At 42.2% G+C, this 19665-nt stretch overlaps 1 protein-coding gene across 2 annotated transcripts in view; it reads right to left on the reverse strand.

Annotated features, from left to right (window-relative positions):
* The window catches only part of MYO5B (myosin VB), a 267195-nt gene that overhangs the window by 155414 nt on the left and 92116 nt on the right, over window positions 1-19665 (reverse strand). The gene's annotated exons all lie outside the window — the stretch shown is intronic.

Consider the following 19665-nt stretch of genomic DNA (forward strand, 5'->3'; position numbering starts at 1 on the left):
ACAGAGAAGCAGAAATTGAATCTTCTGCCTCCCATCTTGACCTGAGGCCATGAGGAATCAAAGCCTTCTAAAGACATCATACAGAGCAAAAAGAGCAGAAACTACAAACCAAGGACATCACAAGCCGTCATACAAGTCACACGCTAATCAGCCAATACCAGTCATCGGTCAGAAGCAGATGATGCGAATGTTTCCCAAGAGAGACGCTCATCTCCCAGTATTATAGTAGTTATATTCGTGTACATAGGGAGCGGTATTATAGTAGTTATATTCTTGTACATAGGGGCAGTAATATAGTAGTTATATTCTTGTACATAGGAGCGGTATTATAGTAGTTATATTCTTGTACACAGGGGCAGTTTTATAGTAGTTATATTCTTGTATATAGGGGCAGTATTATAGTACAGTTGTGGCCAAAAGTATTGACACCCCTGCAATTTTGTCAGATAATACTCAGTTTCTTCCTGAAAATATGATTGCAAACACAAACTCTTTGTTATTATTATCTTCATTTAATTTGTCTTAAATGAAAAAACACAAAAAGAATTGTCCTAAAGCCAAATTGGATATAATTCCACACCAAACATAAAAAAGAGGGTGGACAAAAGTATTGGCACTGTTCGAAAAATCATGTGATGCTTCTCTAATTTGTGTAATTAACAGCACCTGTAACTTACCTGTGGCACCTAACAGGTGTTGGCAATAACTAAATCACACTTGCAGCCAGCTGACATGGATTAATGTTGACTCAACCTCTGTCCTGTGTCCTTGTGTGTACCACATTGAGCATGGAGAAAAGAAAGAAGACCAAAGAACTGTCTGAGGACTCGAGAAACCAAATTGTGAGGAAGCATGAGCAATCTCAAGGCTACAAGTCCATCTCCAAAGACCTGAATGTTCCTGTGTCTACCGTGCGCAGTGTCATCAAGAAGCTTAAAGCCCATGGCACTGTGGCTAACCTCCCTAGATGTGGAAGGAAAAGAAAAATTGACAAGAGATTTCAACGCAAGATTGTGCGGATGTTGGATAAAGAACCTCGACTAATATCCAAACAAGTTCAAGCTGCCCTGCAGTCCGAGGGTGCAACAGTGTCAACCTGTACTATCTGTCGGCGTCTGAATGAAAAGGGATTGTATGGTAGGAGACCCAGGAAGACCCCACTTCTTACCCCGAGACATAAAAAAGCCAGGCTGGAGTTTGCCAAAACTTACCTGGAAAAGCCTAAAACGTTTTGGAAGAATGTTCTCTGGTCAGATGAGACAAAAGTAGAGCTTTTTGGGCAAAGGCATCAACATAGAGTTTACAGGAGAAATAAAGAGGCATTCAAAGAAAAAAAAAAACACGGTCCCTACAGTCAAACATGGTGGAGGTTCCTGATGTTTTGGGGTTGCTTTGCTGCCTCTGGCACTGGACTGCTTGACCATGTGCATGGCATTATGAAGTCTGAAGACTACCAGCAAATTTTGCAGCATAATGTAGGGCCCAGTGTGAGAAAGCTGGGTCTCCCTCAGAGATCATGGGTCTTCCAGCAGGACAATGACCCAAAACACACTTCAAAAAGCACTAGAAAATGGTTTGAGAGAAAGCACTGGAGACTTCTAAGGTGGCCAGCAATGAATCCAGACATGAATCCCATAGAACACCTGTGGAGAGATCTAAAACTGGCAGTTTTGAGAAGGCACCCTTCAAATATCAGGGACCTGGAGCAGTTTGCCAAAGAAGAATGGTCTAAAATTCCAGCAGAGCATTGTAAGAAACTCATTGATGGTTACTGGAAGCGGTTGGTTGCAGTTATTTTTGCTAAAGGTTGTGCAACCAAGTATTAGGCTGAGGGTGCCAATACTTTTGTCTGGCCCATTTTTGGAGTTTTGTGTGAAATGATCAATGTTTTGCTTTTTGCTTCATTCTCTTTTGTGTTTTTTCATTTAAGACAAATTAAATGAAGATAATAATACCAAAGAATTTGTGATTGCAATCATTTTCAGGAAGAAACTGAGTATTAGCTGACAAAATTGCAGGGGTGTCAATACTTTTGGCCACAACTGTACATAGGAGCAGTATTATAGTAGTTATATTCTTGTACATAGGTGCAGTATTATAGTAGTTATATTCTTGTACATAGGGGGCAGTAATATAGTAGTTATATTCTTGTACATGGGGGCAGTATTATAGTAGTTATATTCTTGTACATAGGGGGCAGTATTATAGTAGTTATATTCTTGTACATAGGAGCAGTATTATAGTAGTTATATTCTTGTACATAGGGGGCAGTATTATAGTAGTTATATTCTTGTACATAGGTGCAGTACTATAGTAGTTATATTCCTGTACATAGGGGCAGTATTATAGTAGTTATATTCTTGTACATAGGGGCAGTATTATAGTAGTTATATTCTTGTACATAGGGGGCAGTATTATAGTAGTTATATTCTTGTACATAGGGGGCAGTATTATAGTAGTTATATTCTTGTACATAGGAGCAGTATTATAGCAGTTATATTCTTGTACATAGGGGCAGTATTATAGTAGCTATATTCTTGTACATAGGGGCAGTATTATAGTAAACAAAAAAGCCAAGGGTATAATATAGGATGTAACTCAGGATCAGTAATGTAATGTATGTACACAGTGACTGCAACAGCAGATTAGTGAGTGCAGCTCTGGGGTATAATACAGGATGTAACTCAGGATCAGTAATGTAATGCATGTACACAGTGACTACACCAGCAGAATAGTGAGTGCAGCTTTGGGGTATAATACAGGATGTAACTCAGGATCAGTACAGGATCAGTAATGTAATGTATGTACACAGTGTCTGCACCAGCAGAATAGTGAGTGCAGCTCTGCGGGATAATACAGGATGTAACTCAGAATCAGTAATGTAATGTAATGTATGTACACAGTGACTGCACCAGCAGAATAGTGAGTGCAGCTCTGGTGTATAATACAGGATGTAACTCAGGATCAGTAATGTAATGTATGTACACAGTGACTGCACCGGCAGAATAGTGAGTGCATTCCCTCCCTCGTGTTTCACTGTTTTGTCAATTATATTTGTCTCTATTATGTTTGTTAACTGTTTTGCATTGAATGATTACATGCATTGTATCTTGATGTGTTATCATTCTGTAAATTTCTATTGGAAAATCAATAAATATCCAGTTATAAAAAAAAAAGAATAGGGAGTGCAGCTCTGGAGTATAATACAGGATGTAACTCAGGATCAGTAATGTAATGTATGTACACAGTGACTGCACCAGCAGAATAGTGAGTGCAGCTCTGGAGTATAATACAGGATGCAACTCAGGATCAGTACAGAGTATGTAATGTAATGCACCATTAAACATGTAAATAAAAAGAAAAGAAATTGACAGGATATCTCTGACACATGATGTCAGAATTATTAGCACAATGTATAATGTACGGGTGACTTTAGAAGTTTTTGGATGCCTGTTTGCCAGTAATCTCACCTACCAGTTCCTTCTAGTCACTATGAATGGAAATTACAATACATGAAAGTTCCGTTATCACTGATGTGATTGGTAACACGACTCGGATCTAAAGTCTCGACAATAACAGGTGAAGTGCTCGGAGTGCAACGATCTGAGACGTGTAGGAGACATTATTAAGAAGATTTAATTACATCTGGTTTTACAGGTGAACACTGCTTCATATGTTCGGTAAGAGCTCAGGCTGGCGATGAGAGTGCTGGGGCCACTGAATTGCAGAAAGTTTATGGCATTCCACATTAGGCTTTGTCTTATGACCTAATATAACAACTGATTAAATGAAAGGAAGACCCCGATCATCAGGACCCTCCAATACTTGTTAGGATAGAAGGGCAATCACATGACCTTCTCCCATAAAACTCCATATACTGAAGCGGTGATATAAAATAAAATGCAATTTACAGTATCCAGTGTCTTCATTCACAGGCTTGTTTTATTTAGATGCATCTTTGAGGGCAAAGGGAGACAAAAGATTTACAGGGTTTATTCCCACATTTACTTTTCCATATGCCTTTTTAAAGGTATATGGACCTCATAAAGCGAAGAAAAAAAAAAATAGAGTCCTAGCACCTATAGTGCTGGCAGAAGAATCGCCATAAGCTGTTATAACTTGCTGTGCAAGAGGAGGGCAGAAAGACTATGCTCAAGGAAATGCCCAGAAGCTGTGGTATGATTGGAGCATGTCCCTGTATGGTGAGACACAGACATTACCCAGTACACAGCAGAGGCACATTTATAAAATGATCTCAGAACCGGAACATTTTTTTAAGCACATCCAATTGCGGAAATTATTATTATTCAAAAGAATATTAATTAAAATGTTGTTTAAAATTAACTTTGTTCATGGGAAAACTCCTTTAAGAGGGGGTTCATGGCTATGTCAGGCACTGCCGCTCTTCCCTATCCGATAGGGCCAAGCTTGGAATGATTGCAACATAAGATGGAGGCATAAACAGTTTTTTGTCTAGTTTTTGCCTGTTTTTAATTTACCCCTTTTTTTTTTTCAATTTGCGCCCCGTATAAAACCTGTTTTAAGTGTTCATTGTTTTTGTGTTTAATGATTATCATCAGTGCAGGCTCTGTCTGAGCTTTCCAAAGGTTTTGATCGATTTATCAACTTGTTAAAAAGTCTATACAGCATTTTTCCGAAAATTTACTCCAATCCCCTAGGAGTGACTTTTATGCACAATTAAATAAAAAAAAAAAAGAAAAAAAATTCTGCAAATTTGGCGATATTTTTAGTGGAACAATTGACTTTTTGCTCTAAAAAGTCGGCAAACAGATTAAAATCCCCCCTCCAAAAAAAGAGCATTTTTGATATCATGTTTGTAACTGTGAAAAATTTGCCACAAAAAAAAATCAAATACAAGACAAAAAAAAATAAAAATGTAAAAAACAAATTAAAAAAAAATCGGACCCATAGTGACTACTATAAGGCTATTTAGTTTTTATTTATCTTACTCATTTATGTCGCGCCATTAATTCCACAGCGCTTTGCAGACATCATTGGCTATAAGGCTATGGCGACATCGCAGCTTTAGTGGTGAAACAAGTTGTACGGCTTTAAAGGGGCTATCCAGGAATATTCTATATCTTTTCTATGATGGGTGCAGATATCTTGACAAACAGGCTGGGCGTTGTAGTTTTGCAGCATCTTGTGCGCAGAGCATTTAAGCCGGCCGCTCTCTGCTATGTTTGCGCTAGAAATATTTTCTTTTTTTCAAAGTGATGCGTACAAAGACCTAAAAATGCCCAGAATCTCTGTGCGCAGTATCATGGGTCATCCATTATTTACTAGAAAGTCGGATTCCTCCAAGACTCCGGCTCATCCACTTTTAATGCTGACTCAAGTCAAGAATATAAAATATATATGAATACTTTGTATTGTGTAACGCGGAATACAGAACTTCCCACGGCGGGAGGAAAAGAGGCGGAAATTTAGCATTCAAGCTCCCTGTCATTGGGGGAATGAGCAGAACACTGGTAATGCTAATAAATAACTTTATGAACATATAGTTTGCTTTTTTTTTTTTTTTTTAACTTGTTCCTTTTTTCAAGATCTCTGCTTGTAAGTGAATGGAAACATTGCTCTATACATCCAGAGGCTGAAACCCCGTCCTGACCAAACACTTCTCACATCTTAGATTTTGCTGCAGTGGTATCTAGTCCTGATTGCTTCAATGTATCAGATTATACAAAATGTATCCAAGTCTACACTAAAAGATCATTGTCTGTCTCCGATGAATGTGGAAAGCAGAAGCTCCTCTCCCTTGATTAATTTTTTTTTCTTTTTTTTTTTAAATACCCATTAGTATCTCGGTAACAATTTCTAACCACCGGCTTGGGCTGTTTCTAGCGACATTATATGATCATTTCAAGGGAATTTGTCACCTCGGAGACAGATCCTTTGGCTGAAGTTGCAGAATATAGAGGAAATCAAGCAGGAGGAGTCTAAGCTGGGCGGGGAATAGAGCTGGAGTGACAAAGGCTTCAGATCTACCATAGCTCTTCAGCCTCATTTGCATATCAACTCAAATGCAGATTTCTCAGTAATGGATTAACGGACCGGATATGTAAAGGTATTGCTGGACTAGTCTTTGAAAGAACTACATGTGGATATAAATAGTTTGGGGGGGGGGGGGGTTAAAGATTCCATTTAATCTGTGCTGCTGGAAACCCTTCTTCCATTATAAAACTCTTAGTCTGTGATCTTCCATTTCCAGAGTCACACTTAGAGTTGACAGCTACAGGCTCTCTTGGCGCGTTCCCTGGTTGGTGCCAGGTGACTGTGACTTGGCGCTTGTCATACTGGCGCTTAAAACATAAGTTGACAGAATGACAGAATGTGGCTCCGGTTACAAATTAAATCTGCAGTCAGCTCCTTTTGTACATAATTACGCAGACAACTAGACTAATTCCCCAGCTCAGGTGAGAAGAACTGGGGACAGCTACAACGATGTGGCAGCTAGCTGGACTACGGCCACCGATACTAATCCGACACTCTGCAGGTGTTATATCATTATACGGACAAGGTCAATATGTGCAATATGACTAACAGATAAAGCAGCACTCTGTAGCGCTATAGCATGTAAATATGAAATATATGAAATTTGAATTGCATTACTGCGAGAAAAAATAAGAATACTTAGCGCATAAATTGGCCAATTCATGTGTACCCAGCAGCCGCGATAAGGTGATTCTCTTTGCTGGGACCTAACCTAATGTGAAAAATACTAGGTCCAGCGCAGAGGGTAGAAGAGATGCTCATTCCTGTGAGTGAACTGCAGCCATCTGAAAGGAAAGTGATGAGCTACCGACACTGCTAGGAGATATAGGGAATAAGTGAGAAGAGATATGTCACAACAAGTGAGAAAGCGGGATGGATGTATGGTAACTGTGAACAACCCTCAATAGTGTGCAATCTGTCTGAGAGCAAACTCAGTACATTTCTGTGAAGAAAAGTGACAGAGCATTGATCTGCACAAAGAGTGACACAGAGGATCAGCAGATGTGAGTAAGAGCTGTAGAGGAAATTGTCAGCATGCAGTGTTCAACCCACTGTTTCCACCTCAGTTTGAGTAAGCTTGTTGCCTAATGGAAGACTCTGCAGAGCTGCACTCACTATTCTGCTGGTGCAGTCACTGTGTACACACATTACATTACTGATCCTGTACTGATCCTGAGTTACATCCTGTATTATACCCCAGAGCTATACTCACTATTCTGCTGGTGCAGCCACTGTGTACATACAGTGCATTGTGAAAGTATTTGGTCCCTGGAACTTTTCAACCTTTTCCCACATATCATGCTTCAAACATAACATGTGCAAGCGATCATATTGAAATGGAAGTAGTATCATACCACTGCAAATCTACCAAGACCCGGCCGTCCCTCTAAACTTTCATCTCAAACAAGGAGAAGACTGATCAGAGATGCAGCCTAGAGGCCCATCATCACTCTGGATGAACTGCAGAGATCTACAGCTGAGGTGGGACAGTCTGTCCATAGGACAACAATTGTACAGTGCACAAATCTGGCCTTTATGGAAGAGTGGCAAGAAGAAAGCCATTTCTCAAAGATATCCATAAAAAGTGTTGTTTTAAGTTTGCAACAAGCCACCTGGGAGACACACCAAACATGTGGAAGAAGGTGCTCTAGTCAGATGAAACCAAAATCGAACTTTTTGACAACAATTCCAAATGATATATTTGGCATAAAGGCAACACAGCTCTTCACCCTGAACACACCATCCCCACTGTCAAACATGGTGGTGGCAGCATCATGGATTGGGCCTGCTTTTCTTCAGCAGGGACAGGGAAGATGGTTAAAATTGATGGGAAGATGGATGGAGCCAAATACAGGACCATTCTTGAAGAAAACTTGTTGGAGTCTGCAAAAGACCTGAGACTGGGACAGAGATTTGTCTTCCAACAAGACAATGATCCCAAACATAAAGCAAAATCTACAATGGAATGGTTCACAAATAAACGTATCCAGATGTTAGAATGGCCAAGTCAAAGTCCAGACCTGAATCCAATCGAGAATCTGTGGAAAGAGCTGAAAACTGCTATTCACAAACGATCTCCATCAAACCTCACTGAGCTCGAGCTGTTTGCCAAGGAAGAGTGGGCAAGAATTTCAGTCTCTTGATGTACAAAATTGATAGAGACAAACCCCAAGCAACTTGCAGCTGTAATCGCAGCAAAAGGTGGCGCAACAAAGTATTAAGTTAAAGGGGCTGAATAATATTGCACGCCCCACTTTCCAGTTTTTGAATTTCCACAAAAATTTAAAATAACCAATAAATTTCGTTCAACTTCACAATTGTGTCCCACTTGTTGTTGATTCTTCACCAAAAATTTACATTTGGTATCTTTATATTTGAAGCATGATATGTGGGAAAAGGTTGAAAAGTTCCAGGGGGCAGAATACTTTCGCAATGCACTGTACATTACATTACTGATCCTGCATTACATCCTATATTATACTCCAGAGCTGCACTCACTATTCTGCTGGTGCAGTCACTGTGTACATACATTACTGATCCTGTACTGTTCCGGAGTTACATCCTGCATTATACCCCAGAGCTGCACTCATTGTTCTGCTGGTGCAGTCACAGCATACATTCGTTAGTTATTTTGTAATGAACTATATAGTGTGATAAAAAGCCTAAAACACTGATATCATCCATTTCCCAGCAGGACAGATAGGACATCTTGCTTGTGGTGGGTATCTGGGGTGTCGCTGGGAGTTAAAAAAACAAGACTTTGTCCTAACCAGCGCTGTAAGATCTACAAGACTCATTCTTGTGAAATCTCATCCGTGTGACCGACCTATTCTCCGCTGACCTGCACAGATTCTATTGTGTACGATCTCCATAGAAAGCAGGTTACTATGAAACAATAAGTAACAGGGTCTGACATCTAACTGCTGACGGATTGTCATAGAAGCAAAGCATCTCTATACGGCTCTGAGCTAGTCAGAGGATGACGTTCTAGATTTGTAGTGATTGAGCTGTCAGATGTAAGAAATCTCATTCTGTTACAGTGGCATGTAAAAGTTTGGGCACCCCTGGTCAAAATTATTGTTATTGTGAACAAGTTGAAGATGAATGATCTAAACAAATACCTAAAGTTAAAGATTACACATTTCCTTTGTGTTGTAGGCAAAAAAAAATATATATTTTTTTACATTTTAAAAGTTACAAAAAAGAAAATGGGCCAATGCAAAAGTTTGGGCACCCTTGGAGATTTGCGTTCTCACATAACTTTGACCAAGGTTTCAGACCATAACCAGACTGTAAGGGATATGACTTGTTCACCATCATCGTTAGGAAAGGCCTGGTGATGCAAATTTCCCTTGTGTCAAAGTACGGCAGCAATGGATTCTTCTAAGCAGCTGCCTAGCACTCTGAAAATGAAACTGGTGGAGGCCCACAAAGAAGGAGAAGGCTATAAGAAGGATAGCAAAGCATTTTGAAGTTGCCCTTTCCTCAGTTCAAAATGTAATTAATAAATGGTAGTTAACAAGAACAGTGAAAGTCAAGATAAGGTCTGGAAGACCAAGCAAAATTTCAGTAAGAGCTGCTCATAGGATTACTAGAGAGGCAAATCAGAACTCTGCTTGACTGCAAAATATCTTCAGATTTACAGTGGGTACGGAAAGTATTCAGACCCCTTTAAATGTTTCACTCTGTTTCATTGCAGTCATTTGGTAAATTCAAAAAAAGTTCATTTTTTCCTCTTTAATGTACACTCTGCACCCCATCTTGACTGAAAAAAATACAGAAATTTAGAAATTTTTGCAAATTTATTAAAAAAGAAAAACTGAAATATTACATGGTCATAAGTATTCTGACCCTTTGCTCAATATTGAGTAGAACACCTTTTGAGCTAGTACTGTTGTGAGTTCATTTTCCCCTTCGTCACTGAGGTCTGGTGAACTCCCTATTCTGGTAAAGGAAGGTAATGAGCCTGATTATGAGGCACCTGAGCCTAATGAGGATGACTGGCTGAGAGGAGTCACGGACTGGATATAAGGCTGCCGACGCCCTTCTGCCCTGCGGGTGATTTCTCTGTGGACTTCTAGGACACCAGTCTGATTCCTGCTCCTCTAAAGCTAAGTTTTCTGCTTTGTCTGTTAGCATTTGTGTTTTGTTTTTGTTTTCCTTGCTTTTCTGGATTCTGCCATTCCCTGCTGGGGTGAGCTGAATCTCCTTTTGCCGGTTGCTCTGTCTTCAGAATATTCCTGAGTACTGACATCGCTTTTTTGAAGCCTAGTGTCTTCAGGGCCTTTTTCACTGTCAGTCTGTTGGCTCTTATTTTCATAGGGTTTTTCACGGACTGCAGACAGCAGCCTTCCTGTCCTTTCCTATCTAGTTAGCTTGGGCCCCGTCTTTGCTCAGTCTATCTTTCTGTCTGTGTTAGTGTTTTCATCTTGCTTCACCGTCATTATATGTTGGGGGCTGCCTATTGCTTTGGGGTCTGCTCTGGGGCAGTTTAGATTTCCCCTTTCTTTCTTTAGGCCTATTTAATTCTCCGGCTGTGATCGAGGGGTCTAGGGCATCGTAGGAACCCCCCCACGGCTACTGTTAGTTGTTGTGGATAGGATCAGGGGTCTGCAATCCGATTGCTGCCAACCTCTCTGGTTTTCTGGACTTAGCTAGCATTTCTGTTTTTGCCTCCTACGGTGACTCAATCATAACAGAATCACCCGCCATACCGCAGATCCTAGGGTACTCAATAGCAGGAAAGAATTGTGTTTAAAAAAAAAAAAAAAAAGTGTGTATATTCTTTCCTCTGTATCTCTGAGGCCGTAGGGGGAATTTTTTTTTCTCTCAATGGAGATAAAGCAATTGTCTGATCGTGTGGAGCAGCTCGCTGCAGAAGTGCGGAGAATTTTCCGCCTACCTTGCTCGTTCGCATGCTGTTGAACCAAAGATCCCTACACCTGATGTATTTTTTGGGGATCGATCTAAATTTTTGAGTTTCCAAAATAATTGTAAATTATTTTTTGCCTTGAAGCCTAACTCGTCAGGGAGCTCCGCGCAGCAGGTTAAAATTGTCATCTCTTTGCTGTGTGGCGATCCCCAGGATTGGGCGTTTTATTTGAAACCAGATGATCCTATTCTGACTAATGTGAACGCATTCTTTCAAGCTTTGGGGTTGTTGTATGACGAACCTAATGCTATTGATCAGGCTGAAAAGACCCTGTTGGCATTGAACCAGGGTCGAGATTCTGCAGAGTTGTACTGTCAAAAGTTCCGAAAGTGGGCGGTCCTTGCTACCTGGAATGATAATGCCTTGGCTGCTCTCTTTCGGAAGGGTTTGTCAGAAGCCGTAAAAGATACTATGGTGGGATTTCCTGTTCCCTCTGGTCTGGACGATTCTATGTCATTAGCCATTCAGGTTGATCTGCGTTTACGTGAACGCAGGATTGCACAAGAGGTGTTGCCACCGGTTGAACAGACGTCTGAACCTATGCAATGTGATAGAGTTTTGTCTAAGGCGCAACGTCAGGAGTTCAGAAGGCGTAATAAGCTGTGTTTTTTCTGTGGAGACGCCTCGCATATTATTTCTGTTTGTCCTAAACGAGAGAAACGCTTTGCACACACGTTTTCTGCTGGTGGTGTTCAACCTAAGTTTCTTCTGGCAATTACTCTGATCTGCTCCCTGTCCACATTTTCCGCCAAGGCTTTTGTGGATTCGGGAGCAGCGCTAAACCTAATGGACTTGGATTTTGCTAAACGTTGTGGATTTCAGTTGACACCTCTGCAGACGCCTATCCCTTTGAGGGGGATTGATGCTACTCCTTTGGCTAAAAATAAACCTCAGTTTTGGACCCAGGTGGTCATGCGGGTTGCCCCAGACCATCAAGAAAATTGCAGATTTTTAGTGCTGCATGGTCTGCATGATGCCGTTGTTTTGGGGTTTCCCTGGTTGCAAATTCATAATCCAGTTTTGGATTGGAAATCTGTGTCTGTGGTGAGTTGGGGTTGTCGGTGTGCCTTTAGTGAGGCTCCGTTTTTTTCCACCTCTCCTCAGTCGCATGATGTTCCTGACTATTTGGCGGACTTTTATGATGTATTTAGTGAGAATGAGTCTGCGTCTCTGCCTCCTCATAGGAGTTATGACTGTGCAATTGAACTAAGCCCGGGGTGTAAATTTCCCAAGGGTCGGCTCTTCAATTTATCTGTACCCGAGCACGAGGCTATGCGGTCCTATATTAAGGAGGCATTGGAGAAGGGTCATATAAGACCATCCTCTTCACCCTTAGGTGCCGGGTTTTTTTTTGTGGCCAAAAAGGATGGTTTTTTAAGGCCTTGTATTGATTATCGTGCCCTCAATAAAATTACTATTAAATATCAGTATCTGTTACCCCTGATTTCGGATCTATTCTCTAGAGTTAAAGGTGCTTGCTGGTTTACCAAGCTTGACCTCAGGGGGGCGTATAATCTTATCCGCATTAAGCAGGGGGATAAATGGAAGACGGCGTTTAATACTCCGGAGGGACATTTTGAGTACCTGGTGATGCCTTTTGGGCTCACTAATGCCCCTTCTGTCTTCCAGTGCTTCATGAACGATATTTTCCGAGACTTTGTCGATAAATTTTTGATTATCTATCTGGATGATATTTTGATCTTCTCCAAGGATTGGGATTCTCATGTGGAACATATTCGGACTGTGTTCCGGATCTTGAGGGAGAATTCCCTGTTTGTCAAAGGATCGAAATGCCTTTTTGGAGTACAGAGGATTTCATTTTTGGGATTTATTTTGTCTCCGTCAACTATTGAAATGGACCCGGCCAAGGTACAGGCCATTTATGATTGGGTTCAGCCCACTTCTTTGAAGGCCCTCCAGAAGTTTTTGGGTTTTGCTAATTTTTATCGGAAATTTATAGCAAAAACTTTCTAGTATTGCCAAGCCATTGACTGATCTGACTAAGAAGGGTGCTGATGTGTTGAATTGGTCTCCGGAGGCTGTTGCTTCCTTTCAGGAGCTGAAGCGAAGATTTAACTCCGCCCCGGTTTTGCGGCAACCTGATGTCTCACTCCCGTTCCAGGTAGAGGTGGATGCTTCCGAGATTGGTGCAGGAGCTGTTTTGTCCCAAAAGGATCCTGTAACATCTAAAATGAATCCCTGTGATTTCTTTTCCCGAAAGTTCTCTCCATCTGAACGTAACTATGATGTGGGGAATCGGGAACTGTTGGCCATGAAATGGGCATTTGAGGAGTGGAGACATTGGTTGGAGGGAGCTAAACATCAAGTTGTGGTCCTCACTGACCACAAGAATTTGATTTACCTAGAGTCGGCTAAACGCTTGAACCCTAGACAGGCTAGGTGGGCCTTGTTTTTTACACGTTTTGATTTTGTGGTCTCTTTTCTTCCTGGAACTAAGAATGTCAAGGCAGACGCCCTCTCTAGGAGTTTCTTTGCTGATTCTCCTGTGGTGACCAAGCCTGCTACCATCTTAGGCGAAGGGGTAGTTCTTTCTGCCATCTCGCCCGATTTGAGACTTGCTCTGCAAGAGTTCCAGGAGGACAAACCTGAGCGTTGTCCCAGTGGAAAGTTGTATGTTCCTGACCAGTGGAAGAAGAGAGTGATGTCTGAAGTTCATTGCTCTGCATTGGCTGGTCATCCAGGTATTTTTGGTACTAGAGATCTGGTGAGTCGCTCTTTTTGGTGGCCCACCTTGTCTCATGATGTCAGGAATTTTGTGCAGTCCTGTGGGACTTGCTCCCGGTCTAAATCTTGTTCTCGCTCTAGTGGGTTGTTGATGCCTTTGCCGGTCCCCAGGAGGCCATGGACCCATATTTCAACTCTGATATGCCGGTCTCTCAAAGAATGACTTATTTGGGTTATTTGTGATAGGTTCTCTAAGATGGTTCATCTTGTACCACTCCCTAAGTTGCCATCTTCCTCTGAGTTGGTGCCCCTGTTTTTGCAACAGGTGGTTTGCTTACACGGGATTCCTGAGAACATTGTATCTGACAGAGGAGTTCAGTTTGTGTCTAGATTTTGGAGGACTTTCTGTTCCAAGCTGGGAATTCAGTTGTCCTTCTCCTCTGCTTTTCACCCTCAGACCAATGGGCAGACAGAGAGAACAAACCAGACCTTGGAGTCGTATTTGAGATGTTTTATTTCCGCTGATCAGGATGACCGAATATGCTTTAAATAATAGAGCTAGTTCTGCCACTTTGATGTCACCTTTTTTTTGTAACTTTGGGTTTCATCCTCGATTTTCTTCAGGGCAGGTGGAGCCTTCTGCCTGCCCAGGTGTTGACACTGTGGTGGAGAGAATGCACCAGATCTGGGACCAAGTGGTGGATAAGTTATCTCTCTCCCAGGAAAAGGCCCAGCGGTTTTCCAATCGACATAGGACCATTGGTCCCCAGTTTAAGATTGGTGATATGGTGTGGTTATCATCAAAAAATATTGCTATGAAGGTGGCTTCTCCTAAGTTTAAGCCTAGATTTATTGGACCTTACAAGATTTTGGAGATTATTAATCCGGTCTCTTTTCGTTTGGCTCTACCTGTCACATTTAAAATCCATAATGTGTTCCATAAGTCCTTGTTGAAGAGGTTTGTTGAACCAGTTGTTCCTGGGGTGGCACCTCCAGACCCTGTATTGGTTGAAGGTAACATGGAATATGAGGTAGAGAAAATACTGGATTCCCGTCTGGCTAGACGGAGACTCCAGTATTTGGTTAAATGGAAGGGTTATGGTCAGGAGGATAATTCCTGGGTCTCTGCCTCTGATATTCATGCCAAAAGATTGGTGCGTGCCTTTCATCGGGCTCACCCTGATCGCCCTGGTGGCGTGGTCGAGGGTTCGGTGACCCCTCCTCAAAGGGGAGGTACTGTTGTGAGTTCATTTTCCCCTTCGTCACTGAGGTCTGGTGAACTCCCTATTCTGGTAAAGGAAGGTAATGAGCCTGATTATCAGGCACCTGAGCCTAATGAGGATGACTGGCTGAGTGGAGTCACGGACTGGATATAAGGCTGCCGACGCCCTTCTGCCCTGCGGGTGATTTCTCTGTGGACTTCTAAGACACCAGTCTGATTCCTGCTCCTCTAAAGCTAAGTTTTCTGCTTTGCCTGTTAGCATTTGTGTTTTGTTTTTGTTTTCCTTCCTTGCTTTTCTGGATTCTGCCATTCCCTGCTGGGGTGAGCTGAATCTCCTTTTGCCGGTTGCTCTGTCTTCAGAATATTCCTGAGTACTGACATAGCGTTTTTGAAGCCTAGCGTCTTCAGGGCCTTTTTCACTGTCAGTCTGTTGGCTCTTATTTTCATAGGGTTTTTCACAGATTGCAGACAGCAGCCTTCCTGTCCTTTCCTATCTAGTTAGCTTGGGCCCCGTCTTTGCTCAGTCTATCTTTCTGTCTGTGTTCGTGTTTTCATCTTGCTTCACCGTCATTATATGTTGTGGGCTGCCTATTGCTTTGGGGTCTGCTCTGGGGCAGTTTAGATTTCCCCTTTCTTTCTTTAGGCCTATTTAATTCTCCGGCTGTGATCAAGGGGTCTAGGGCATCGTAGGAACCCCCCACGGCTACTGTTAGTTGTTGTGGATAGGATCAGGGGTCTGCAATCCGATAGCTGCCAACCTCTCTGGTTTTCTGGACTTAGCTAGCATTTCTGTTTTTGCCTCCTACGGTGACTCAATCATAACATAGTACAACCATGAGTCTTCTTGTGAATGATGCCACAAGTTTTTGACACCTGGATCTTAGGATCCTCTGCCATTCTTCCTTGCAGATCCTCTCCAGTTCCATCAGGTTGGATGGTGAACGTTGGTGGACAGCTATTTTCAGATCTCTCCAGAGATGCTCAATTGTGTTTAGGTCAGGGCTCTGGCTGGGCCAGTCAAGGATGGTCACAGAGTTCTTCTGAAGCCACTCCTTTGTTATTTTAGCTGTGTGCTTAGGGTCATTGTCTTGTTGGAAGGTGAATCTTCAGCCAAGTCTGAGGTCCAGAGCACTCTGGAAGGTTTTCATCCAGGATATCTCTATACCTGGCCACATTGATGTTTTCTTCAATTGCAACCAGTCATCCTGATCCTGCAGCTGAAAAACACCCCCATAGCATGATGCTGCCACCATCATGTTTCACTGTTGGGATTGTACTGGGCAGTTGATGAGCAGTGCCTGGTTTTCTCCACACATACCACTTAGAATTATCACCAAAAAGTTCTATCTTCGTCTCATCAGACCAGAGAATCTTATTTCTCATAGTCTAGGAGTCCTTCATGTGTTTTTTAGCAAACTCTATGCGGGCTTTCATATGTCTGGCACTGAGGAGAGGCTTCCGTCGGGCGACTCTGCCATAAACACTCGACAGGTGGAGGGCGGCAGTGATAGTTGACTCTGTCAAACTGTTTCCCATCTCCCTACTGCATCTGTGGAGCTCAGCCACAGTGATCTTGGGTTTCTTCTTTACCTCTCTCACCAAGGCTCTTCACCCACGATTGCTCAGTGTGGCAGGAAGGCCAGGTCTAGGAAGACTTCTCGTGGTCCCAAATTTCTTCCATTTATCGATTATGGAGGCCACTGTGCTCTTAGGAACCTTGAGAGCTGCAGAAATTGTTTTGCAGCCTTGGCCAGATCTGTGCCTTGCCACAATTCTGTCTCTGAGCTCCTTGGCCAGTTTCTTTGACCTCATGATTTTCATTTGGTCTGACATGCACTGTGGGCTGTGAGGTCTTATATAGACAGGTGTGTGTGCCTTCCACAATTTTGTCTCTGAGCTCCTTGGCCAGTTCCTTTGACCTATAGATTCTCATTTGCGCTGACATGCACTGTGAGCTGTGAGGTCTTATATAGTCAGGTGTGTGCCTTTACTGGACTCCAATGAAGGAGTAGAACCATCTCAAGGAGGATCACAAGGAAATGGACAGCATGTGACATAAATATGAGTGTCTGAGCAAAGGTCTGAATACTTATGACCATGTTATATTTCAGTTTTTCTTTTTTAATAAATTTGCAAAAATTTCTACATTTCTCATTTTTTTCCAGTCAAGATGGGGAGCAGAGTGTAGGTTAATGAGAAAAAAAATGAACTTTTTTGAATTTACCAAATAGCTGCAATGAAACAAAGAGTGAAAAATTTAAAGGGGTCTGAATACTTTCCGTACCCACTGTAGCAGACTCTGGGGTTGTGGTACATTGTGCAGGTGTCTCTAAACAGTAGAACAAGTATTGACTTCAAGGAAGAGTCATCAGTAGAAAACCTCTTCTGTGTCCTCACGACAAAATTCAGCTTCAGAAGTATGCAAAAGACCATCTAAACAAGCTTGATGCATTTTGGAAACAAGACCTGTGGACCGATGAGGTTAAAATAGAACTCTTCAGTCATAATGATCAAAGATACAGTGGAGGAAAAAAGGGCACAGAATTTCAGGAAAAGAACATCTTGCCAATCATTTACCATGGGAATGGATCAATCATGTTTTGGGGTTGTTTTGCAGCAAATGGCACGGGGAACATTTCACAGGTAGAGAGAAGAATGGATTCAATGAAATTTCAACAGATTCTTTATGCAAACATAACTCCATCTGTAAAAAAAGCTGACAGTGAAAAGAGGCTGGCTTCTACAAATCAATAATGATCCTGAATACTCGTCAAAATCCACAATAGACGACCACAAAAGGTGCAAAATGAAGATTTTACAATGGCCCTCAAAGTCCCCTGATCTGAACAACATTGAAAATCTGATTAGACCTCACAATGGCAGAGGATGGAAGACGACTCAGGAATCTCACAGAACTGGAAGAATTTTCCAAGGAAGAATGGATGAAAATCCCTCAAACAAGAATTGAAAGACTCTTGCCTGCCTACAAAAAGCATTTAAAAGTTTTCAACAGAGGGTGCCACTAGGTAGTAACCATGTAGGGTAGCTTTTTGTAAATTTATAAAAGATGAAATATATTATATATATATATATATATATACACTCACTGGCCACTTTATTAGGTACACCATGCTAGTAAGGGGTTGGACCCCCTTTTGCCTTCAGAACTGCCTCAATTCTTCGTGGCAGAGATTCAACAAGGTGCTGGAAGCATTCCTCAGAGATTTTGGACCATATTGACATGATGGCATCACACAGTTGGCGCAGATTTGTCGGCTGCACATCCCTGATGCGAATCTCCCGTTCCACCACATCCCAAAGATGCTCTATTGGATTGAGATCTGGTGACTGAGGAGGCCATTTGAGTACAGTGAACTCATTGTCATGTTCAAGAAACCAATCTGAGATGATTCGAGCTTTATGACATGGCGCATTATCCTGCTGAAAGTAGCCATCAGATGTTGGGTACATTGTGGTCATAAAGGGATGGACATGGTCAGCAACAATACTCAGGTAGGCTGTGGCGTTGCAACGATGCTCAATTGGTACCAAGGGGCCCAAAGAGTGCCAAGAAAAAATTCCCCACACCATGACACCACCACCACCAGCCTGAACCGTTGATACAAGGCAGGATGGATCCATGCTTTCATGTTGTTTACGCCAAATTCTGACCCTACCATCCGAATGTCGCAGCAGAAATCGAGACTCATCAGACCAGGCAACGTTTTTCCAATCTTCTACTGTCCAATTTCGATGAGCTTGTGCAAATTGTAGCCTCAGTTTCCTGTTCTTAGCTGAGAGGAGTGGTACCCAGTGTGGTCTTCTGCTGCTGTAGCCCATCTGCCTCAAAGTTCGACGCACTGTGCGTTCAGAGATGCTCTTCTGCCTACCTTGGTTGTAACGGGTGGCAATTTGAGTCACTGTTGCCTTTCTATCAGCTCGAACCAGTCTGCCCATTCTCCTCTGACCTCTGGCATCAACAAGGCATTTCCGGCCACAGAACTGCCGCTCACTGGATTTTTTTTCTTTTTCGGACCATTCTCTGTAAACCCTAGAGATGGTTGTGCGTGAAAATCCCAGTAGATCAGCAGTTTCTGAAATACTCAGACCAGCCCTTCTGGCACCAACAATCATGCCACGTTCAAAGGCACTCAAATCACCTTTCTTCCCCATACTGATGCTCGGTTTGAACTGCAGGAGATTGTCTTGACCATGTCTACATGCCTAAATGCACTGAGTTGCCGCCATGTGATTGGCTGATTAGAAATTAAGTCTTAACACACAGTTGGACAGGTGTACCTAATAAAGTGGCCAGTGAGTGTATATATATATATATATTTTTTTTTTTTTTTTTTTTTTTTTGCTTAAAATACAAAAGGAAATGTGTCATCCTAAACTTTAGGCCTTTCAAACATCATTTCATCTCCAACTTTCTTAAAGGGAACCTGTCAGGCCCCCCGTGGCCCCAGAAGCACCAGCAGTTGTGTCTGCATATATAGATTCCCTCGTAACAGTCCCTGTATTACATTACATACATAAACGAATCTTCCGATCATGTGCAGGAGCCACTCTGAACCCGGCACCCCTACACCTGGCATCAGAGGATCAATGATGAGCGGGGAAGAAGCCGCACGCATGCTCGAGTTAAGGATAGCGCTTCTGATGACGACGGCGCTTGTAAGTTAAGCTATCACGCACACACGCTAAGTGGGCCGTCTAGACTGGGGACACCGATGCCCCCTTGACTAGTCAAAGCCCTCATTTACATATCATAAATTAACTTTAGAAATACTTTTTCTAAAGATCTGTT

The sequence above is a fragment of the Dendrobates tinctorius genome, unplaced genomic scaffold, assembly GCF_039654945.1.
Source record: "Dendrobates tinctorius isolate UK_male_01 unplaced genomic scaffold, ASM3965494v1 ptg000113l, whole genome shotgun sequence".
Classification (NCBI taxonomy): domain Eukaryota; kingdom Metazoa; phylum Chordata; class Amphibia; order Anura; family Dendrobatidae; genus Dendrobates; species Dendrobates tinctorius.